A 26,113-nucleotide genomic window follows, 5' to 3' on the forward strand; every position below is an offset into this window, starting at 1 on the left:
TAAAATATTCTGCTCATTAATTGCCAGGGTGCAATTTCATTGCCTGAAAGGGTGGAGAACTTCATTAGCTTCATTAAGACCTTTGGTAGTCATCTGTTTTCCCGTGCCGATGTTCTGCCTGTCAGCTTGAGAGCTTCAGAGTGGCTTTCTGGAGCCGTGCCCTGGACAACACTGGGACGCTGCAAGCTGCTCTGCAGAGGTGAGGGAAGGGCAGCTCCCCCAGCAGCTGTGGGGTGGCAGCCGCTGCTGTGCCTCACACCTTTGAGTGTATCCTCAAAGGTAACCCTGTAGCAATGCCAATAGCAAGTCCTACAAAGCCATCAGTAGGTGTAGAGGGTAAAGTTCGTTATGTGTGGGGAAAGCCTAACTGAAGGAAAGGAAGGAAGCAGGAAGTTATCTCAAACTTTTTAATGGTGCACATATTTCAGTGATTGTCAAATGGACATTTACCTACATATGTGAACGCAAGCCTTTGCACATGTCTAAGAGATTCTTATAGTATTGATGCAGTGTGACTTTTATTTTTTTTATCTCTCCCTCCCTCCCCCCACATGGCTGCAGCACAGAAGGGGCCAGCTTTAATCTTGATTGAATTTACTTTTCTGAAAATAAGGGGTTTTTAACCTTATGGTGGACACGGTATCTCATCTCTGAAGGAATTTGTCAGATGCTTCAGGGATACTTGGATGAGTGGAGGCACAGTTGCAAAGTAGACTTTGTCAGTTAAAGCTTTCAATTGCTTGATTCTTGCAGGTGCAATATTCCAGTTTTCTGCCATGTTTGTGTATTGTGCTGTGGGTACCCTGATACTCAGTCTAGAAAAACTGACCCTATATAAGTCAATATTTATTTTTCAACAGTATTCCCTTTCACATTGACAGATACTTAATACTGGGAATTAAAATAGTCTTTGCAGGGAATTTGTTCTGTTTTGACCAGGCAGCATACTTGAACTCATTCCTTACTGCTAACTCTGCAACTTAATTTCAAGTTACCTTTTAAATTGGACCTTATTTGGTAACTTGTTAGGTTTATTGTTACTGTATTTTAGAGGTTGGGAGTAGCTTTAATGCAGCAATGACGCATCTTCAGTCAATACCAATGATGAAAAGAGTTTTTAAAACTGTTACTGTTTTGGGCTTCATACTACCCTTTTCATACAGAGCATAGTGTTTGTGATAAATGGACAGACCATTCTTCTTTGGAAGTGCCAGGTGAATTTTTCTTCTGAATATGGCTGAGTAATGTAGTTTGTTCCTGTTCCTAATGTCAGAATTTATTTAAATACCTTCATTCACCTTTGTGCCCATTTCCCAATCTCATCCTTTTGCTGTTACAGAGCAGTAGTAATATTATTGAAGTCAGTGTCTAGAACAGCATAAAGGTTGTGTAGCTAAGAGCAGAATTTGTCACCTTTCTTTATTACTGGTTGTTTGAAGCTGCAAGCTACAGAGCATTATATTAGAAAAAAAATTATTAGAATATTCTGGCAGGAGATGGTATGATTTGGAATATTAAGGAAAGCTGTCTTTCAAAATTATTCAGTGCTGTATCACTGTGTGAAGCAACTTATGTGGCTAATCAGTTGTCCTTCCTAGGCTTCCTTAGCTTGTCAGCTCTTTGGAATCGTAGAATGATAGAATAGTTTGGGTTGGAAGGGACCTTTAAAGGTCGTCTAGTCCAACGCCCCTGCTGTGGGCAGGGACATCTTCAACTAGATCAGGTTCCTCAGAGCCCCGTCCAACCTGACCTTGAATGTTTCCAGGGATGAGACATCTACCACCTCTCTGGGCAACCTATGCCAGTGTTTCACCACCCCCATTGTAAAAAATTTCTTCCTTCTATCTAGTCTGAATCTACCCTCCTTTAGTTTAAAACATTCCCCCTTGTCCTGTCGCAACAGGCCCTGCTAAAAAGTCTGTCCTCATGTTTCTTATGAGCCCCCTTTAAGTACTGAAAGGCTGCAGTAAAGTCTCCCCAAAGCCTTCTCTTCTCCAGGCTGAATAACCCCAACTCCCTCAGCCTGTCCTCCTAGGAGAGGTGTTCTGTCCCTCTGATCATTTTTGTGGCCCTCCTCTGGACCCACTCCAACAGGTCCATGTCTTTCCCGTGCTGAGGGCTCCAGAGCTGGACGCAGTACTCCAGGTGGGGTCTCACCAGAGCAGAGCAGGGGGGGCAGAATCACCTCCCTCGACCTGCTGGCCACGCTGCTTTTGATGCAGCCCAGGATATGGTTGGCCTTCTGGGCTGCGAGCGCACATTGTTGGCTCATGTCCAGCTTTTCATCCACCAGTACCCCCAAGTTCTTCTCGGCAGGGCTGCCCTCAATCCCTTCATCCCCCAGCCTGTATTGGTACTGGAGGTTGCCCTGACCCAGGTGCAGGACCTTGCACTTGGCCTTGTTGAACCTCATGATGAAGTCCTCCTGACCTAGACAGAAATATTAGGTTGACAGCTGATACCAAGGTCTCAGACAAGCTTGTCTGTTGCTTGTTTTCAGTGGTGTAATTAAGCACATTGGGCTAGAGATATAGTGAATTCTTAGTCTTTGAAAATAACCGGTTTGCATATGAAGTCCATATGAACTGCAGGCTAACTATCCCCGCATTTTCACAATCATTTTAAGTCGGTATAAACACTTACCTAACTGAAAATGTATATGTAAAAACAGTTGTTAATTTTTGGTCTTAGTTGCAGGATTAGTTCTCATTTGGACCAGTAGACGGGTCCAACTCATCCCACATCAAGTGATCAGTAGACCTGATACAGGGGAAGCAGAAGTGACAGGAAGGGGAGATGCACCTTTCCTGTGGTGAAAGCAGGATCCTAGATTGAGTTGAACCAACTTGAGAACTGGGTAACTTGTCCTTGGTAGCCTCTGTGGGAAATGGGAAAATGATTGTTTTGTTCACAACCTTCAGAGTTAATATACCCTAGTAGTTTCAGATCAGTAGTCTTAACCGTGTGTATACACCATGGAGTGTTCATTGTAAGAATCCTCAGAGATGTACAGTTTAACAGAATCTGCTTCCTGAGGAATAAAAATTAGATTCCAGTAGCATTTTTTGAATACTTCATACTGTTAACTTTTATAGCAGAAGATAAGGGTGGTATTAACAAATGATAACTTTATCCTACTTGGGCCATTCTTGGTGGCTGCTTTAACATGTGAAAGAACAGTGTTGTCAAAGGGCCAGGCAGGTTCTGATGTTTGCCTGTGATTGCCCTCTGAAGAAAGCTTTGTTTGGTCTCTTTCCATAGACAGGGACGAAACTTGGGGAAACTAGCTGTCCTCACCAAAAGTTAGCCTGAGTTATTTCTCTTCATGCCACTGCGTGGCCCACAGAAACCTTTTTTTCTCTTTACCTCAGAAAGAATGGATGACTTGAAGATTCAAAGAAATCACTATTATGTGGTATATGCTACCATGACTGTCATGCAGAAAATACCACGTTTGCCTGGGCCCAAGCAACCATGTGAAGTTAACATACACAATGTGAAACTTCCTTGCACCTATGCAAAATAGTTTTCTTGTATGTTTTACTATATGGACATCTTTATTACTTGGACATCGTCAATCTGAGAGGCTTTTTCAACACTGTGGGGCAGGGTACTAAATGAGGTGCTTCATGGCTGGCATATGGATCTGCAGCCATAGCGGTGGGACCTGCCTTGCCCTTCAATTTGCACATGTCTGGATGACCTGAGGACCAGGGCATTTCATGGAGAATGTGTCCTGTGCTGTAGAGACATGGTAACTTGGAGGCCAGGCTCTTCACTTTTCTTGAGCTATGGAATCCCTCTGACCTGAAGACATTAATGACTTTCAATTAGTCCCAGAGTGGTTTGTTTTTGTTTTTTTTTTTTTTTAAAAAAAAGAAAGCAAGCCTGTTACAAGGTTATATTTTATTTTTCTCTCCTGCCAAAGCTGTATCTGAATCTTCCCCTTCCTCCAAATTTTTCACTCATGTTTCAAACGTAATCATTCTTAATGTTGTTAAAGTTTTATCAGTAAAAGCAGTTTTTGCATAGTGTAACTGCTTCTGCAGTACTTTGAATGCAGCTCATTTCAGTGATAAGTTTATAACCTGATTTCATAAAAAGTTATGTTACACCAATTAAGAAGATGGTGAACTCTAGCACTGGGATCAGAATGACTGGGAAGGCAGACACCTCTTCAGTAGTTAGTAGTTCTGCTAAAACGAGTCCATGATTTAACTATATCTTTTTTTCTTCTGCTGGGAGAATTTTTTTCCCAAATTTAAGAAAATATACAGTAAATTGGACTTATTATTATTTTCCCTTTTCTGTTCTATTAAACTGTCTTTATCTCAACCCATGAGTTTTTCTCACTTTTACCCTTCTGATTCTCTCCCCATCCCACTGGGGGGGAATGAGTGAGCGGCTGCGTGGTATTGGCTGCCACGACAATAGGGTGCATTTATTCCTTTGTTCTCTTCAGGTGGGATCTAGTTGGGTGCTGATGACCTCTCCTGCTTGACCTACACATAAATAAAATTGCTAGCACAACTCCTTTCTCTGTTTCAGCACAGGCAGCACAAGAGCAGTGCACAGATAAAAGCAGTCACAAGGTACAAGATTACAGAAGGTCAATAAAAGCACACTGGAGTAAGTAGAGAAGTTCCTCAAATAAACCACATCTTCCCACATTGTTGAAGTGCCCTGTTTTTTCTGCTGTAATTGTAAATTAGGAATGATCAAAGTGATTGTGTTTAATATGAAGTGCCTTCTTTAAGCTGCGCAGGTGAACTCTGAGGGAACTAATACGATGGAAGAAAACCTGGTCTAGACAGTCATTTTACATCACTGCACATTAAAAATTAGTAAACGTGGTAAGCAATGGGATATCCATCACAGTAGGTAACAGATGATTGTCAGCTTTCCCAATCCCCTGAGGAGAGATAAGTATCCATTTATTCTTCTGTCAAGGCAATTGTATACTACCCATTATACTAGGTTAGTTACAAAGCTGCTATTTAGTCATAAATGTGGTCGTTCTTATGCTGCTTCCTTAACAAGAAAGTTTTAGGCAGCTTTTGTAGCAAATCGTTAAATAGTTATGCAAAACCAGTCTTTAGCTGTATAGTTGCTTGATATATAGCTCACTAATGGAATAGTAGGTTAGCCATTGTTTTCTTTAAAAACAACCAAAAATCACTACCATGCCTTCTACTATCCTAAAAAGCAGCATGGGTTAAATATGAAATTAAAAAAACAGAGATAGCAGTGCATTTCAAACCCCAAATTAACTTTTACTGTGCAGCAAAAACTGGAGAAATTACTGGTTTTGATAATTTTGCATTGGAGTTTTAAAAATCAAGAGTGTTCCTGGAACATAAAATATCCATAGTTTATGTGGACTTTTTGGAATCCCTTATACAAATCGGGTACATCTCAAATTTTACTATTCTGAGCCTGTTCATTAAACATTAAAGTGACTTCATATATTGACTTCACAAACCACCTTTAAAGTAGTGTCAGATTCCAAAAAGCGAAACTTTTTAGACTTGTACTATGCATTGCTTATTGATATCAATCATAGTAGTGTTTTCTGCTGCAGACTTCAATCCTGGTGAGTTTAGAAACTTCGGATGGAATAAGTAGGAAATCTGGCATGTTCTACAATAGGTGAAAGACTTAACATGAACAATGACAGAAGAAAATGTATACTGAAAATGTATTAATAATGTAAAACATCTGAAAACCAGCAAAGTAGAAGCAGTTTGGCAGTGTTGATTTTGTTAAACCACAATACAGTACTAAAGATAGTAAAGGGAATTCCTCAAATGTTGTCCCTGCTTGTTTCTTTAAGTTCTGCACAGGACAGTATCCATGTTGATTTGTATCCCATCAGGATCCAGGCTGTTAGTTGTTGTGGAGGAGTAGTTGTTGTAGGTTTTTTCAGTGGAAACTAGCTTTAATTTTCAATTTTGGGGAACAAAGGAAAAAAAATATTGCAACTCTGTTGTCTAGTGTAGACACCTACCTTGTGAATATCTTAGGGGAGGCCTGTTTTGTTACATGTTCCAGCATATAAACACCTACACTTACACTATTTTTCAAGAGATGGTCTCAGCCACTCTCTTAAAAAAAGTCTCATAAAATTAAAGATTTATTTTTTGTTAGATCCTGTATCTTAAAGGCTAAAAATTAATTACATGCCTCCCTTGCTCATCTTGGTTTTGTAAGTACTAATAATTACTGTCATTACTTTTTTATTTTAATGCCTTATTTCATGTGTCAAGTGCAGCAGCTCTACTGATGTTGTAATAGCTTCTACCTTATGAATTCCTTTTTATTAGAGAATGTTTTTTTCAGATTGTTACTATTTATTAGCAAAACACCTTCCCATATGAATTTCAGTGGTTATGCTTGAGTTCTGAGCTCTTGTTCATACCAGAATTCACAGCTCTGAAAGCTGTACCACATCTTGAATATGTAGTCCTACTACAGTTGAGCTGCACAGGCACAAAATAACCATATACTCTGCACACAAGGAGGCAAATGCATCTGGATTCTCCTATGCAATGCAAGCTAGCTTAGCATTTACCCATGTCCAGCATTCCTGTCAGAAGATTACTAGCAAAATCAGCAATGTTAAAAGCAACAGTCTATTGGAGAAAGTGAAATAGGGATGTAGATGCTGTCATTGTGAAATATTTTTTACTGTCTGTTAGAAAAGTACAGGTGTTCAGGGAGAACTAAGGCCAAGACTTTATATTCCCCTAAAGGAAATCTTCTGGCAGTACTTAAGTGATGTAGGAACTTGAAACCTGTTATATTAACCGTTCAAAGAAATGTAAACTCTTCAAGAATCAGGTTATAATGATAATATGCATTCAGGCTTGAGGCAGATGCACAGTAGGAATTTCAAAAACATTAAAGCCTGTAACTCAAACCATTGCAATGAGCAAAGATGCTTCTTGAAAAGGGACTGAGAATCCTGTGAAGTAATGCTTTTAAAATTGTACACCTGAAATTCAGTATTTAAGCAAGACTCAGGTTGGACTCCCTGAACTTTGGGCTCTTCACTAATGTGCCAGAATTGGGATTCCATAAGTAGTCAACAGCAGCTCAGTCAGAAGGAAATGTGATCTGGAATGGGCTTAATCACTCCTTGGAAGTGCCTAAATGGCTTGCTAAAGTAAATAGGAGTTCCTAAGGAAATGATTCAAGCTTAAGTAAGTGCAATGAATCCAGCCCTTAGTCTGTATTGCCATCTCTTGTCATTTCATGCACAAGTCTCTATTTGTGTCCCATGAGGTCTCACTTCTGTATCTCCTGGTATTACCTGAGAATTTCCACTTTGTTTATATTTGAAATATCTAGCCAAAGCTTGAAAAGACATTCCAGTTGTCCTCTAATCAGAAGGTTAGCTCCAGGTACAGAAGATACTGTATTTCATTTTAATTTCTTTTTAAACTTTTAGTTTGAAGTTTTTAACTGCCTAAATAGCTGATATCGGCAATACTGCTGAAATGCGCTGTTTCTGGAATTGCTAGATGCATGCATTAAAATAAATTAGAAAACTCCTGCAGGTGTCTGATGAAACAATTTACAATGTTTAGTTTAAACTAGTTTTAACCACCCATTCTTGCCAGTATTACTTTACATAAGTGATTTAGGTTCTAATTTTCATCTTTGGGCTCAGCTTGAGGGGAAGAATGTTTGCTTCTGATTTTCTTCCTTGGTCGGCTGGAGGAAAATGTGCGAAATACACCTTCTTGGAAGGGTACAAGATCGAGTCCCCAAAATAAAAGTTGTCTCAGGCAGCACCAGAAGTCACAAAAGTATGTGATGCTTCTTTCTTGGCATGACACCACTATGGAGTGTGTCTCAGGAGAAACACTTCATCTGGGCAAGCATGCAAATCTTCTGTGCTGGGGCCACCAGCTGGTGCCAATTAAGATGGCGATTCTTTTTTTGATACCTAGGAAATAAACTGTGTACAGACAAATTCATTCCACAATATGAAAAATTGTGAATACTTTTAAGTGGGGAAGGTATCAGTAATTGTTCAAAATGAAAGGTTCTGAACCTGAATGTGAGGTGTAAAATAACAGCAAAGGAACAGCTGTGAAATTAGCTTAATACATGACAGAGTACTTGTTGCAATATATTTGACTTCAGGGTGCCATCCCTGGGAAGTGTTCAAAGAAATATGTTAACGTTTCTTTTGTTAGAAGAGAGAGCTTCAGGCCTTGGAATTTCTCTTCCCCACTGCCACCCCCACCAAGCAGTGCTGGCCACCCTAAATCCTGTGTGCCTGCCTTGGTTGAATGAACTTTCTAGTCTTAGTGATAATCTTCCGACTCCTAAGGGAAACAGATGCATTTTCACAGAACTGGAACAAAGCTTTTAATTTAAAAAAAAATGTTATGGAATGTTCTGTTTTTAAAGAAAATTCAAAAATCTTCTTTATGAGTGGTAAAAGTCTTTAAAAAGAAAACCTCCCTAATTTCCTGATTAAACAGAACACTGAAAATTACAAGCAAACACTGAAATAAATATGCAAACTCCAAAATTTCTTCCTTGATTAAAAAAATAAACTGGCAAAACAGCTTAAAGTAACAAGCTATCTCTTCAGTTGTAAATGTGTAATCAGGTGTAGAATATGTTGAGAAAGTATTTTATGGATGAATACTTAGATTTCATTTCAAGTGGCCCAAGGGCATTGAGTGACTTTTGGTTATCAGTTACAATTTTTTGGTGACAGGGATGTATCTAATGCAGTCTTCTGGAAAGCAACCTGGTTTGCATAACTAATTTTCCCCTTTTAGAATCTCTTGATAGAGAAAACACATTTCTTCCATGTTTACTTATCTTGAAACAGAATTCACACCAGATTCTCAAAATTTTGCTTTTAAATGAAGTATTGTGCTAAAAAAAGTCTTTTTGATCTGCAGCAGCATCTCAGAAGCAGAGAAAATAATTAGGTTTAATTGGGATCAAATATTTATTAAGCACTGGTAGGTGAATTGAGTGTATTCAGTAATGGAGAAATTGTTTGTGGGTAATGTGCTGTAGTAGTAACATATGAGGCATGCATGATTGAATAAATCTGCATAGAGATTTTTTCTTTGTGGATTGTTTTTCATCTAGAGTAGAAGTTTTATTTACATATTATATCATTTTTCCATCATTCTTAGATATCTGAATCAAAATTTATTTTGAAGACTATCCTGTTAAATTGATCGATTAAGGTGGCTAAGGGTATTGTATCTCCTCATACATTCTTAAGTATCATTTTTCATCTGTAGTAAATGCAAGTATGGGGAAATTGGTAAATGAGATGATAAGAAAAGGATTTACCCATGAAGACCTTGTGTGCTGCATCTTTAGTGTCCTAGTATAGTAGTGTGTGATAATGAACCAAACAAGAAGCATCTAAGAACCGAGGTAAGAAAACTAAATATGAATTATAGCCTAGGTTTTTTGTATTATAGCCTATTGGCTAAATTCTGTCACTTATTGTTAAGACATTTTTCTTGATTTACTAGAAATCAGTCACTATTGAGAATAAAACTTTGTTCTATAACTTCAAGATGTGACCTTGAATGTTTACAACACTGTTGTTCTCTTCTTACTGAGGGTTGGAACTATCACTCTAGTTCAGAATTGTCTCATTTTCAAGCTACATTGCTTTATTGTCTTTAGTAGAGACAAATAGGTAAAATCAAGTGTTAAGGAAAAAGATGGTATGGATAAGCTGAATGGAGGAAATGCTTCAGCCAGCAGTGGTCTGGACTTACTCATCAGCTGTATAACATTCTCTAGATGGATGCCTAAGCTTTATCTATGTTACAAGATTCTAGAAGGAAGAATTGCAATCAATTTTTTGTCGAGTCTTAATTCTAGAGTAGTAGTCTCTAGATTCCAAACAGTGAGCAGTGATCATAGGGCAATCTGACTTCTTTTTAAAAAGAAATTTCAAAATTAGGGCTGGCCTTTTCCAAAAACAAAGAAGCACTGCTCAAAGGGAGTGGTTTCTGCGCTTAGTCTGCAAACCTCAAAGAAATTATATTTGCAAACTAATGAAGATAAAATTAAGCATTGTAGCCTGTGGCACCTCCTTCAAAGCTTTAAATGTAAATGGAAGGGTTGGAATTAAGTCAACTATTTTCTGGATATATTTTTCTAATGGTGCTTAGTATACTACTGAAGCTATAGAAAGCAGTTGTTTCTGTCCCTCTAAAATTGTTGAGGAACAGTGGAAGGAGAAAGCTGTTTGAGAGTAGCCTGATGGCTGCGAGTGCAGCGTGTTGATGGCATTTCAGTTTCAATCTCTTAGTCATCATTAAAAAGGTAATGGGGTAGTTTCATCCCTGCTACTAAAGTGATGAGTTCGAAAACTAAAGGATCCACACATGAAAGACACTGAAGTGCTAGCTGTTAAGATCTTCTCCGGGTAACATCTGTGTTTGTCAACAACCCACACTGTGCTTGTGATCCCAACAGCAGCCCTGTTCAGCATTTAAGTAACAAGTGAGAAGACACTGCATTTTTTCAAGTTTCATAAGGGCACTGTAATGTAAGTGCTGTCTTCAGATGGACCAATGCATACAAACCCTCAGATGTTTTCTCACTGGGTAAATGCTTTGTGTGGTCTGTTTGCAACAGCAGCCTAGCTGTTTGCATTCAGATCTCCCAAACGCATGCAATCTGGTAACTAATTTAGCACAAGGACAGGCATAATATTAGCACAAAGTGATTGTAAGCAAGCCAGAACAAAAGTGCTTGGCAGTGTTAAGTCACTGAGGATTCTTTGTTAACTAGGTGTTCCCAGATGCTCAAGAAACCCCAACCCAAGTTTTTAATCATGTTGAGTTTGATTCCTGAGTGCTTTCCAGTTAATTTTATTAACTTTCTCCTAGTGCGCCAGGCTAGTGACATTAAGACCTCCTTAGAACGAAACCAAGTCAGGTAAGGTAATTGCTAATGAAAAAATGGGCACAGGAAATTTTTTGTGGCTGTTGAGGGAAAGATATTTCCAAAAAGTGTTTTGTGTCAGAATGGGAATGTTTTTATTAAGTTCTATACAAATGTTATTCTACTTGGCAAACTCTACCTGAGATACAGCAGATACCTGCTTTGTAACTTAGTAGTGATGCCACTCAAAGCAGGATATGGGAGTTTGTCTAGAAGACAAACTGAGAAAATGCAGAAGCTGCATGATTGCTGGTAGTAGGGGTAGAGATTTGTGTGTGGAAAATTTCATTATATCTGGGGATACTGTTTGGGTAATACAAAATAGCAGTTACTCAGAAGCTTGCCACCTCTTCCAAGCCTAGGCAAATATTTCATGGTTCCTGGAGTCATAGTCAAGATTTATGGCCAAAAGGTGCAGAAACAGGAATTTATTCATAGAATTATAGAATGGTTTGGGTTGGAAGGTCATCTAGTGCAACCCCCCTGCAATGAGCTAGATCAACTAGACCAAGTTGCTCAAAGCCCTGTCCAACCTGACCTTAAATGTTTCCAGGGATGGGGCATCTACCACCTCTCTGGGCAACCTGTGCCAGTGTTTCACCACCCCCATTGTAAAAAATGTCTTCCTTATATCTAGTCTAAATCTCTCCTCCTTCAGTTTAAAACCATTCCCCCTTGTCCTCTCGCAACAGGCCCTGCTAAAAAGTTTGTCCCCATGTTTCTTATGAGCCCCCTTTAAGTACTGAAAGGCTGCAGTAAAGTCTCCCCAAAGCCTTCTCTTCTCTAGGCTGAATAACCCCAACTCCCTCAGCCTGTCCTCATAGGAGGGGTGTTCTGTCCCTCTGATCATTTTTGTGGCCCTCGTCTGGACCCGCTCCAACAGGTCCATGTCTTTCCCGTGCTATGGGCTCCAGAGCTGGACGCAGTACTCCAGGTGGGGTCTCACCAGAGCAGAGTAGGGGGGCAGAATCACCTCCCTCGACCTGCTGGCCACGCTTCTTTTGATGCAGCCCATATGGTTAGTCTGTCAATGTTTTAAGTTCAGTCAAAACAGGTCAGTGCAAAGCCTGTCGCTTTTTACTAGTAATGACAAGAATTTTATTTACTTGGCTACCCTGGACCTGGCAAGAAAGGCATAGAAATGTGAAGTTTCCTGTGGCCTGTCACCATCTCCAGTTTTTGGATGAAGGGCCTATTAGGAGATGCCTCAAATCTGAGAATTTCTTTGTGCACCTGGAAGCTACTCCTTTTGGAGTTGTTGGTTTCCTAATGCTATATAGAACCAGATTCCCTTCCCTTTCAGGTTTACCAAAGTAAATCTCATAAGAGACTTTCTTTGTCAAGTACATTTGTTATCGATTTCCTAATTCCTTCTTATCAACTTTTGGTTATGAGGCCTCCAGTTCTCTCAGTGGTTTTGGAAAAAGTTGATTACTAATTAACCTTTCAACTGAAACTTGTTCTCATTATAGCAAACTTCGGATTGCTGTGATCAGCAAGATGATCACTGTTCAGGACAGTAGTTCTGAGGGAAGCTTAGTTACAGCCCTTACACAATTTTAAAGCTGGCTTACAAATGCCATACTATATTGACCTTTAAAGAGAATTTAAGTTGAAGATCTACAATTTTTACCAAGGAGGAAAAAAAAATACAAAATACTGTCCAAAAGGAACTTTTAAGTAGAATTTTGTACAGGTAGATAACACTGAGATTGTTGTTATGGTGAAAGTGCCCTTTAGCAGATAATCGTAATAAGTTTTCTTTCACCATTACAAAGAAAAAAAAACCACCAAACACATACTGGAACTGCACAGTCTGTCAAACAAATACTATATGCCTGTATAAAATTAAGAGGAAATTGTCTTCTCCACATTTGTGAACATACTTTTCTCTCTTCTATGTGGGAAGAGTCTGTGTTAAAGTTTCTGAGATTGCAGCTTAGGACCAGAAAAATGTGAAAACTAGGACCTCTGTAAAACTGAAAGCAGATTGTCGATTTTTTCTGCAGGAATGTCTTTTCCTTTAGAAATATAGACTTAATATCATCACTGCCCAACAGCTGCTGCTTAAAAACTCCACACTGAGGACAGCAGCTGAACCACTCTGTAGACTAAATTGGAATAAGCATGTCTGATGAGCCTCTGAGAATGATAGCTGGAAGGCAAAACGCATGACAGCTGGACCAGTGAATATAGAGACAGTCATGCTTAGTGTTCTGTGAAGACCAGCACTTGAGGTCCTGGTGAGTAGATTGGGAGCATAGAAGCGTACAGAACGTTTGTCAAGACACAGAATGCATTTTCAAACATGACCTATAATTATACGCACCATTTAATGTATGTGATACTAATTGCATACATAATTTCTGGCATGCTGGTTCTCATGTTTACCCAAGTATGGAATTTACATGTGATTTTTCTTTGTGCATATGCAAATTTTATCACTTACTTTCACATACAATCATCTGAAAAACAGTGAGGGCACGTTGTTCTATGTACCAGGGTGTACTTATCTATGGGTTGGGTTAAGTCTGTCCCAAAATCATACCCAACTATTACAACCTGGGAAGGGTATGTGTTTTGGTTATGAAAGAAATTATTGGACAAAATGTTTAGCGAGGTCAAACCATAATGTTTTAGGTTTTTTTTTCCCTCAGTTCTTGTGTATTCCAGAAAGAGTATCTCAGATACTGCATTGATTTAAAGCAGATTCTTCAACTAGGTATTGGTAATATTCTGAACAACTCAATGTGGCTAATGAAGCACTGCATGCTACCTTCGGGGCTATGGCTATGGCTTGGCATAAAAATATGACCTTGACATGCTTTGAACTGCATGATGAAACTAGTCGATAGGAAGTGACTACAGTTTGTAATCCTATATAGTCACAGAGACATTATGTTCCCAAACACAAAGAGAAATAAAAGTTGAAGAGCAAAGTGACTTACCACTCTTAAAATGTCCAAGTAAACTGTACATTTCCATTTGCTACTGTACAAAATACTCTTTGTTGGGAAGTTACTTATAAATTAAGATGATCGGACAATCTTTTCAAGTGATTAATGGAATAGACACAATCATATGCTAGATATTCTGATCAGACTTGATTCTGGCAAGATACAGTTCAGATGAAATGCCTTTTACCTTTGTGGGATAACTTCCTGGTCATCTCAAAGGATGTTGCTTCAAATTTTGGGGAAAAGAGCAACTTTGATGTTAAAAATTTGAGGCCTATATCTGTCGTAGTTTTGTTCATAACTTACACTAAACAATGAGAATAACAATGAGTAGTGCATTAACTTTTCATTTCTGTTTTTCATGTGAAATTGCTGACTCATTGTAAACTTCAAAACTGTTTGAAACAGTCTTTTTACAAGTTCAGTTCTGAGATACTTTTGCAAATCATACGGATAGTTTTGAAATAGAACATATTGGTCTTTTTAAGTATGCCTCTGTTCCTGGAATGACAGGGTAGTACATTAATTGTGATGGAAATATGTCATTTTAAACAAAATTCTTGACACCACAGTACGGTTTATAGCTGAATTAGCTTTAAATTCTTAGCACTCAAAAGTTACATAGGTCAAGAAGGTAAAGACAATAGACTTTATTTAGAAACTTGCCTCCATTTACATGCCTCCCTTCAGTTTGTGTCAATGATCTTGATTCATAATCTCCTTTTCAAACTAGTAGATTAGTCAAAAAAAAAAAAAATCCGGAGGTGAAAACTTTATCCATGTGTTTCTTGTCTCCATTTCAGAATTGAATGTGTGCTGTTAGTTGAGATCTTGGAGTTTGTTACGGTAATAGGTAGTGTCTGTGAGTTTTGCTGCTGTTTTAAGTGTGTTACTCCTCACTGCCTTCTGGGTGGAAGCTTTAGGTCTGTGCTTTTTCTTGGCAGACATTGGCTTTAACTCTTCTGCCCAATTGGAGGCATTTGAGGAGCTCTCAGGGATAACTGTTGAGCATGTGTAGACTTCTGTTACTTTCCGAGAGTGTGCTACAGCAGCAGAGCTCTACCAAGGCTCTCATTATACTACTGTACTTATATCCCATTATGTGAGGTTAAATATGCACTTAAATGTTTTCTATTCTCAATAGGGTGCAGAGCTAGCCCAAGAATATACAAATCTGGCCAAAATGTCTACAGGCCTCTTTATCAGCTCTTTCCTCAGTCTTCTTTTTGTCTTAGATAAGGCTTGATGTCTGGTATCCCCCTTTTGTAACAATCTGGCTTTTCCAGTTTGTGATGTCATTCACTCTTTAGCAAACTTTTTACTCCTCTTCCTCTTTCTGAGATCTTTTTTCTAAAAAAGCAACTGAAAGCGATTCTCAGTTACTCTTTTCACCAGTTCACTAGGTGACATGTCGCTTTGACATTTTTTCACCACTTTTATTTCTCAGCAGTTTAGAGGCAGAAGAGAGGTTAATCCTGAGCATAACCATCCCATGAGATTTGATTGCTCTCACTGGGGTGGGAGCCATCAATTGTTAGTGATTTGTGTGTTCTCACTGATCTGGAAGATATGTGACATGTTGACTCATCCTGTACTGTAAAAGTGTTAAAACCTCAATTAGAGTTCATAATTGTATCCAGAGCTTTCCCTAAGGCCATTGGAGAGTTCTAGTTTCTTTTCTCCAATGCTATGCTACATGTGGCTTTGTGTTCTGAATAAAAATACCACGTACATCGTAATAGGTAAATCATGACAATGGTACTGATCTTTCAGGCAAGTCTGATGTTGGTATGCTGCATATAGATTTATTATACTGTTTATATGCATGTTTCCCTTGGAAAATGTTTATAAATGTTTTGTATACTTAGAGTTTCAGGGTGCATGTAGATGTTGTAGTCATATAGAATCACAGAATCATTTAGGTTGGAAAGGACCTTTAAGATCATCAAGACCAACCATTAACCTAACACTGCCAAGTCCACCACTAAACCATGTCCCTAAGCACCACATCTACACGTCTTTTAAATACCTCCAAGGATGGTGACTCCACCACTTCCCTGGGAAGCTTGGTGCAATGCTTGACCACTCTTTCAGTAAAGAAATTTTTCCTAATGTCCAATCTAAACCTCCCCGGGCGCAACTTGAGGCCATTTCCTCTCGTCCTATCGCTGTTACTTGGGAGAAGAGACCGACACCCACCTCGCTACAACCTCCTTTCAGGTAGTTGTAGAGCGCGATGAGGTCTCCCCTCAGCCTCCTCTTCTCCAGGCTAAACAGTCCCAGTTCCCTCAGCCGCTCCTCATAAGGCTTGTGCTCCAGGCCCTTCACCAGCTTCGTTGCCCTTCTCTGGACACCCTCCAGCACCTCCATGTCCTTCTTGTAGTGAGGGGCCCAAAACTGAACACAGTATTCGAGGTACGGCCTCACCAGTGCCGAGTACAGGGGCACGATCACCTCCCTGCTCCTGCTGGCCACACTATTTCTGATACAGGCCAGGATGCCATTGGCCTTCTTGGCCACCTGGGCACACTGCCGGCTCGTGTTCAGCCGGCTGTCAACCAGCACCCCCAGGTCCTTTTCCTCCGGGCAGCTTTCCAGCCACTCTTCCCCAAGCCTGTAGCGTTGCCTGGGGTTGTTGTGGCCGAAGTGCAGGACCCGGCACTTGGCCTTGTTGAACCTCAATATAGTTAACTACACTGAATATTGCATATAGTTGTTAAACACAAACTAGTTTCATTTATACTTTTTAAGGAGTCCAAATTCAAAACCCTAAGATGAAATCTCGCTGTTATTAATCCATGGAATCATCCATGTTTGTTTACATTCCCACACATTTTGGCGTTTCTGCTGTATGCAGGGAGATGCGTAATTTTCCCTGGCTTCAGAAAGTCATGCACTGCAAGAAACCTGGGTAGCAGTAGTATGTAGTATGTAGAAACCTGGGAGTTTGGAGTGATGCCAGCTTGAGGTTTCTATGCCATGGCAATTGCATATTACAAACAAACGCTTAGAAAGCTGGATACACTAAACTCAGCAGTACAATTATCATATGTCTGGGTTCTTCAGGTGACTTGGAATCCCAATCTAAAGATTGTATCCCAGTTCTGTTGTTTCTGTACTTAAGTGCTTGGCCTCCCTGGGAATTCTGCAAGAAATTAGATAGCAGGTGTTGGCACTGGCATATACATCTCTTGTTAAAGAGAATTTACTTGTGCGTGCTCTGTCTCATTAACAGACATCACTGTATCTGTTTCTATTAGCAAAAGTTTAGTCAAATATTTGTCTGTTTACTCTTGTTCGCTATTGTGTTCTGAATTTGATTTTATTCAGCAAGAGTTTTTCAGTGGTCTCTGTATTTGTTCCCCGTGGTTTCTCTCGCAAGCATATCTGATATTCATTACATTGATCAGTTATAGAAAACAGTACCAAAAGAAGATCTATAAAAGCTCAAGCCACCCTCCCCACATAGTTTTAAAAGCTGACGCACAAGAAATTGTCCAATTCTTAACTTTATAGGTAAGTATTTGTTTTCCTTTTTTAAAATGAACAATCCTTTTTGTTTTGATTTCTCTTCTTTGAGTAGCTAGTGAAATACTTTTATTCGATATAAAAATACTAAATATACAGAATGAGCTGTGTTTATGTGCATTGTTCCCACAAATACTATATGCTGCACATAATGCATGATGCATCATAATGTTCTCTCGAGGGCTTGAGTTTTCCGTCATGTGTATTTTATAAGGGGTGTTACTTAGCCTATTGCAGAGGTTAAAGGAAGGAGGAGTGTCTGTTCTTGCAGCCATCAGGATGCTTGCTCATCTCATGAAATGTATACTGCTAACATTTTTTAAATTTGAAATAGCAGTCAACATACAGTTAAGTGTCTACAGGGCATGGCATTTAAACGTATAATGAGCAATTCCTATATGTAAGATAGGAAGGGCAAATTAAGAGGCTGGATAAAAGTGAATGTATCAACAAAATCTGGCATTTGGAATTTATCAAAGGCAGAGAATATTAAATTTTAGTGAGCCATCCCTGTTCAGCTCTGAGGTTTTGTCATCTTGTCATTGCTGTTGCGGGTTTCTTGGTATTACAGATACTTTGTGTGTGAAGTAAGGTTGGGGGAGGGTCTGAAGAAAATTATTTTTTTGCCAGCTCTTCAAATGAGCCAGGCGCCCTCATCTACATCTGCTGTACAACCTTTAAGGTACTTTATAAAGACGGAAGTGAGGCAGAACTATGCAAACCAGTAGCAAAGGGTTTTGTGTTTGAGAGCCTTTGGGCAAAAATATACTAACAAAAGAGTCTACATAGTATTTGGTATAATTTTCCTTTATTTTCTTGTGTATGGTAAATGCTTCATTTCTAAAACTACTGGTAGTAGTTTGTTTGTCAGCAGAGAATAGCTATAAACACATAAATAGCCCACGATATGCATGATATCTGGCTTTAGAAACCATTTATTAGTCTGTCCCATGTGCCAAGTGTTTAATAGCATTAAAATAAATTACTAACTTTTCAATGCATAACATTTCTATTACTCTTGAGAGGAAGACTGTCGCACCTTTCTGAATTCAGACGTGCATTAGACTTGTTTTAGGTTTTTTAATTGCTTCTATTTTGCAATAGATGCAAACAGTTTTTCAGTATTAACATAATTTAATCTTTACCACAAGACACGATCAGTAATGCAGTATCAAATGCCATCTTTTTAAATTATTATTCCTTTTATTCAACTTGACATCTAATTTGCAAGCTCCCTCGCCTCACCTCATGTGATGTTGCAACTTTTAATATTCTGATGGCTGAATCCTCTGACTCCAGCTAGAAATGCAAATTTAATATGCTATCAACGGATTCTTTTGCATAAGCAACCACATTCAGTATATTAGGGGTCAAAGATATAAATGAGTTCCCATTTAATGCAAACAAGAAAAAAGAGAAAAGAAGCAAAGGAAAAACAATCTTCCACTAGGAATTTCTGTAAGTATGACTAATCAGGTATGTAGGGAAATATGACTTTATAGATTCCCACCTAATAGGGCTGCCCCTTTGTAACCACATACCAGATAAGAAGGCTTTGGATGCTTTTACTATATAAAGATATGTTCACGTCAAGGAGTTTGACTGACTTTTCTGTAAACTGAAATATTGTTTATTCTTAAAAAAGAAACAACATCTTGTGGCTAGATATGGAAAAAATATTTGGAGTGGACATTTTTGGAATGAATTAAAGAAAAGAAATAGTGTGTATAAAATGCTTGACAAAGCAGAAGGTATAAAAATATCCCTGAACTTGCTCCATTGCAAAACTGCAGAGTTAAAGCTGCTTTTCCAGTTCCTACAGTAGCCAAAAATTGTTTAGGCTGCTTTTAAGATAAGCTAACTGTCCTCAGTTAATTGTGTGCAAGAAGAAAACGTCTGCTTTCTAGTATGCAAAATCAGTGCTGGAAACCTGTTTAACAGGAGGGTTTTTCCTTAGGCCTATATCTAGCAGATTTCTACAGTGCATGCTTACTTTTAGCTTGGGAATAATCCCATCCTTAGACAGAAAAGCATGTGCTTATATCTCACAGAAAGCCACGGATTTTATGAGCATATATTAAGGACTTTGAATCAGAGCCCTAGTATTTTTAATGAGAAAGCTAAGAGTGGAAACCTGCTACAGGTCTGGTATTAGCCAGTATTACAACTTCAGATATTTGAATCAGAAAACTGAATTCCTCCACAGTATGCACAGCATCTGTGTCTACTAAATACACCATAGCAATGTCTGTAACGGGGAATACATCAACACAGTTGTTAATAGAAAAAAGAAATTGTCTGAAGGCAGCAGTTTTTCTTTGCCTTGATTTTCATAACTTCTCAACTCCTTGCAGATTGTCTCATGTTAGCAAACGATTGTCATATGGAACAATTATTCTTATTTCACTCGTAAGTTTTTTTTTGATTGGGCTAAAATTGATAAGTAGGCAGTTCTTAGGCTGCTGATTCTATTTACCACTTTGTGCTGATTCTATTTACCACTTTGGGAGCAAAGCTCACCCTTGGCCCTCGTATTCTGTGTGCAGATTCCACGTATTATGCCCAAACAATTGGCAGCCACAGTGGGACCACAAGATGTCTGATGGAGGGTGCGCAAAGCCTGACACAGTACTCTGCTGCTGTTGCTTCAGAACAGGTGCAGCCTCAGTACTGTGGTGTTAACTGTACGCAGCATGACATAGTATTAGTAAAAAGCCTTGAAGCTACAGTGTCCTCATATGAGAACCTGTGGAAATCAAAGTTTATTTGGGGACCTTTGCATCCTTCAGGTATGACTTATAAGATGTGTAACAGCCTCATCTGTCTTAAGACAGCAAAGGAAGCTTGCTTCCGGCTTTTCTATTATCCAGCTCTCAAGTACACTCTTTGCCTACCTATCCTATTAGGGGAGGGTGGATTTTCAGTGGAGGTGACTGTAGTCAGAGCACTAAGATCAGCTGAGGCTGCCATGCCTTTGAAAGGAGATAATCTGCCTAGGTACTGTGCTGCCTGAGCCATGCAAGCTGTAGACAAGGCAGGAGCAGTGTCTTGCTGCCTTTCCCTTCAGCTCACCTCTCTCGGCCGGCGTGTCAGAAAGCATCGCATTGCTTGGCTGATGCTTGCTTATAGAGAATGTCTGGTGAAGTGATTGTATGCCATGAAACAAAAAAGTCTGGAAATTGCTACAATAGTTGTAAATTATTCTATTATTTGAGACAGTCAGGTGACACTTTAGAGTTTCTGTAGTACTTGGAATTTAGTACCTTTTCTGTGATTCAGTATTTACTCTAGGAAGGAAAGCAAATTATAAAAAAATAAACATACATATCTTAGCATGGCTACTAATCTTGCTTCTAGTGCTTTGTGGCCTTCCTCTGCATTGACTTAATTTCTTCTTTTATGAGAAAGTAAAAATTCAAAACATGCTCCCCTGCTTTTTCTTTTGTGTATTTTTAAAATTGTGTGGGACTGGGACTTTCTGATACACCTTTCTCGAGTATGATCTGAATGTTTCCTCTTAGTACGTGCAGGATGAAAAGATTTTAATGAAAGGGTTTAATGAATCTCATGAAACAATTGTTTACATACAAAAAGCGATTTGCACATATGCGGGCTGGGGATGTTTCTGAATAGGACCCACAGTCATCTAATTAGACACGCATGGTATTAGTAGGCATTTGTAGTACTCGCAGGACTAGTCCAAGGACAAGGGATCCCTGCTGAAAATTTTCCATTAAAAAGATAATTGCATAGCACAAGGCCTTTCTAAAAAGCCTGCCTAAAATTTTTCTTGTTTTTAATTAGGTGCTGAGATCTAAATCTAAAAAGACTGAAAATAGAAAAAAGGTTTTCTTTCCCGGGTAGTAGAATTAATCATGCTGGCAGTGACTGTGGAATTGTGAAAAATTCAAAACAGAGGTGCTCTGCTTATAGTTTTACGACATATTTTATGATCCGATGATCCTGGGAGAATTGAATGTTTGGTATATACTGACAAATTATTTCATATTTTAATTGCAATATGACAGACCTACACTTGGTTAGTCAATAACTACAGTACCTAGGTGTATGTTACCAGTACTAGGAGGTTCCAAACATTATTTTTTCTTAAGATGAGATTTCTGGGAATCTTAATTCTCCACTAGCACCCATTGGGCTCATCTGTGTGAAAACATGACAAAGGGTGAGAACACTGTCCACTCTGGTATGCCCCTCAACAGGAGCTGATCAGAAAAGGTGGCTCGTTTGCGTGTTAGGTGGGAAAAACGTGCTCTGTTTACCAAAAAAACAGCACAGACAAAATATCAGTTACTGTGAAAGAGGCTGTCAAGTGAATTAAAATCTTCTCATCACTGTGACTGGTAACATCAGTGTGAGTTATTAAAACCGGATAAATAGTGTGAGTTACTAAAACTGGATAAATAATTAAAGAGGAGTTTGCACATTTTCAGTCAGAATTGAGACCAACCAAAGGAGTGATTACTGGCATATTTTTACCATGAAATTTAAATAGGATCTAAAAGAAGTATAGTGAATTTCAGGACAGTCAGAGGGGCTCAGTGTAGAGGGTACAGGCTGCTTATGAGAATTTTGACTACATTCAAATAATCTATTATTCTCTGTCACCATAATGAAGGAAGAAATGTAAAGACTTAGCTGTAGCCTAGTTAAAAAGGCAATGAGAGAAAGATAGTGTGCACAGGTGAAAATGTTCTGTTATAAGCCTTCCATAATTGTGACATGGTAACAGCAAAACATGATAATACCAGGAAGAAGAGAGAAGTGGGAAAGAGTGGTGTAAAATACTCTTAAAAAATTAAGAGTAATGTAAAATATTGCCTTTCTGCTGAGTGTGTAGCATGCTTACTGAAATAATAGTGTTTTTTTGACGTAGAAAGCACCTCCAGATTGATGAACAGCAATGGATCTCAAAGTACATTCAGCAGAATTGTAGGATGGAAACTAAACTTGCTTCTCAAGGCCTTAGCAAGGACTGGAAGAGAAAAACAAAATACTTGTGATGTGGTGTTGCACGGGTTCTCAGTTGTTGCAAGATACGTGATTCTCCCATCTCTGGCCAGTACAATTGTGCCAAGGTACAGTCATAGTACTATTGCCCTTGGGCTGGGATTGGGGAATCAGCAGGACGGTCTCTGGACTTTGAAGGTTCTGGTCCTTGCACAGGGAATGGCTGACAGCTGATGCTTCCTGCTGTAGGCACAGCCCTGGACAAATAGTGCACAAGTGTCAAGTATAATTTTGTGCTTGTTAGGGAGACCAGTTCAGAAGACAGCCCAAGAACAGAATAAAACTTTGGAGAATTACTGATAGTCTCCTGTGGTATATTTGAGGTTTCACAAAGGTTTATTCTGAAATGCTATAAATGCACAGGGACCACTGTTTCAAGGTATGTAATTAGCTAAAGATGCAGATAGCCACACAATGGGGTGTTCAAAAGGTGCTTATCCTTCTAGCTGCCATTCATGTCGATGTTCATGAGCTGTTGAAAATCCTAGGAAGGTACTTGAGTAACCCTTAAGTCATAAGAAGCAAATTAATATAGGTATGTATCATTTTTACATCTTGGAATGTAGTTCCTTGCAATAGTTGGCTCTTCCACCAATTTTTAGATAGCTAGGTATAAATGTAAAAATAGAGATGCCAAGAAGATTTGGGATGGCCTTTGGATGTTAATTTTTCTCTCTCGTAGGAAAGAGATAACCTTAGTCACAAGAGAAGAATGTAAATGTGAAGGCTGAACATATGGCAGCAAATGGGTCCCATGGAAAAAAAAACAAGTTAGGTCAGACATCGATGAGCAAACTGATCCCAGCTGGTGGATAGAGGAACAGTGAGTTAAAGCATTTGACACTTCTACTGAGAAAAAGGAAAAATAGTTAAACCTACCTATTTCTGTCTTTGCTGCTTTCAAATGTATGTGATAACCTGCAATGTGTTTAGTCTTCCCTTCATCTTAATTGAAGCATTGTTTTAGCAGATTGGAAAAAATGTGATTTCCACGGTGCCTCTACCCCCCCACCCATTAAAAACAGGCTTAATGGTCTTTTTTAAAAGCTGGACAAAATTAGCTTCACAATTAGTAAGTGCCTTAGATGTGTTTACTGAAATGAAGAAAACAACTTCAGGCCTGTGTTTTAGTCATGTTTTGCCTTGACCCAAGTCTTGCATCTGTTTTCAGCTACCAATTTCTGGGTGGTTTGTGTTTTTTTTGGGGGGGGGGTTGCTACTTATATTAATAAATTGAGAAAACAGTCACTGTCAAAAGTCAACCAAGCTCCTTTCATCACCAATGCCCAGTGAAAGTGTATACTGAAAAGCTAGCTAGGACAGTTGTTATATCCCTGGCCATTTGCCTTTCTGTGTTACTACTTGCACTGTGAACTGTTTACAAGATGTGGTAGCTTTGACAGGTAATAAATTAGCTATAGCTGTTGAACATGAGTTTCAAAAGCTATTTGCCAATGTGTAAGTGTGGCTAATGTACCTTTACAGGGAAGAATGGGAATCTTTCTGAATTTACTCTGACTGGATACATCTGTGTGACCTTTCTGTCAGAAAGGCTGGAATATTAAAACTGCTGTAATGCTCAGATTGGTCCAGGTAGGGTTGTATATGGTGGCAGAGGCCACAGTAATCATTTATCAAAAAGATCATCTGTAATCACAGGTTTTGATTCTTTTGCTTCATGATTTTTCATGGACATCTTTGTAGGAACTTTTGTTGGCTAATGCAAAAACAGCTCTAAAAAAAAAAATCACCATCTTACCTACAGTAGACTTAAGCTCGTGCCAAAAATAAGCTTGTGCATATTAAAATTTTGTCAACACACTGTAAACAGATTCCAGTACAGTTTCTTGTAGATGAAACTTGGAAGTTATATTCTAAAGGTCAGCTTGTGAAAATGTAATTCTCCCTTATCTCTGCAATGTTCACTCTCACTCTACTGATGATACACAGTGCAGTTGTTCAGGGTGCACTCTAGGGAATGGCTAAACCCATTCTTCTTCCCAAGCTCCTTTATTTCTGACTGCCATTTTCTTGGTGAGATCGTCAAGGTCATTTTATGCCACTTCCTCCTCTTCTGCAGTCTTTTTTTTTTTTTTTTAATACAAAGCAAAAGAGCCACCCTTGTTTTTAACACTGCAGTGTTTCCTTTGATGCGTGGAGTAATGCTATTCAAACCTGAAGCTCTGGAACTTCCTGAGTTCAGACAGGCTGCTCACCTATATTTCCAAAGCATAAAGATAGAATGCGTGGAAGAGTTAAGATGTGGCTGCAGGCCCAACCTGCAGCTTTTACTAGTACGTGTCATCAAACCCCATGATTTCAAAAGACTACTCAGAAGATGTCAGTTAAGTTCACTTAATGGCTGGTGAAATCAAAATTTTTTTCAAAAAATTTTTCTCTGTGAAGAGAGCTGAAGTATAATTGAAACTGACCTATACACTTGAAGCAGGGGTATTTGCTGATATTCTTATAATCATGCATCTAAAATAGTTCACTGTTGTACTTTAATGGGTTTCCTTCTTTGTATTTAATAAGATTAAATTCTGTTTGGACTCCATATCTTAAGATAAATAAAAGGTGAAACACTCAACAGTAGTAGCATATTTCACTAGAACCATGAAGAGAATAACATCAATCATAGAATAGATTAGGTCATGTGGTACCATGTAGTCCAATCTCCTGCATAAAGCATGGCTAATCTTGAAGTTAGATCAGGTTGCACAAGATTTTGTGTGGCTCAGCTTTGACTATCCCTAAGGATGGAGACTGCGTGGCTGGGCCCATTCTGATGCTTGACTACTCTTATGAAGCTCACTTTTCCAGGCACAAGATTCATAATCCCCTGTGTTGCAGCAAGTCTGTTGCACCTTGTCCTTTCACTGGCCTTCTCAGGAAGAAATCTGGCTCTTGTGTTCTCTCTAGCTCTTTAAGTGGTTGAAGACAGCAGTTAGATCCCCTGGGCTTTGTTTTTTTCAGGCTGAACATCCACAGCTCCCTCAGCCTTTCTGCACGTGTTCTGTGCTCATGCCCTGAGCCTGTTAGTCCAGGCTCTACTGGGCTCACTCCATTTTTTCAGTATCCATCGAGTACTGGGGTGGTCAAAATTAGATGGAGTACTGCAGGTGTGGCCTCACCAGGACATGATATGAGGGAAATGACCACTTCCCTTGACCTGCTGGTGATGCTCTTGCTAGTGTAATCCATATGCAGGTAGCCCTCATTGCTCTAAAGGCATATAGCCAACTTACATTCAGCTTGATGTCCATCATGGTTTCTAGATCCTATTCTGCAGAGCTGCTCCCCGGGCTGTACATGCTGCATGGAGTTATTCCATCCCTGGTGCAGGACTTTGTGTTTGTTGAATTTCATAAGGTTCTTATCAGCCTGTTCTTCCAGCATTTGGGGGTCCCTCCACTGTAACAGCCACTTCACAAGTCTGGTGACCTCCATGAACTTGAATTTGTTTGGTGCTATTGCCAAGGTGCCTAATGACCCATAAAAAAAACAGCTGCACTTAGTTTCAAGGAATGTTTATTTTTTAATAAAGAGCCAAACTTATAAGACTGGTAACCTGTCTTTTTGCGCCAAAAGTACATAAAAATCCAGAAAGTTCAATACAAAGTTTCTGGCAAGCATTTTTTCTTGCTCCC

This window comes from Calonectris borealis, chromosome 4 (assembly GCF_964195595.1).
Source record: "Calonectris borealis chromosome 4, bCalBor7.hap1.2, whole genome shotgun sequence".
NCBI lineage: Eukaryota > Metazoa > Chordata > Aves > Procellariiformes > Procellariidae > Calonectris > Calonectris borealis.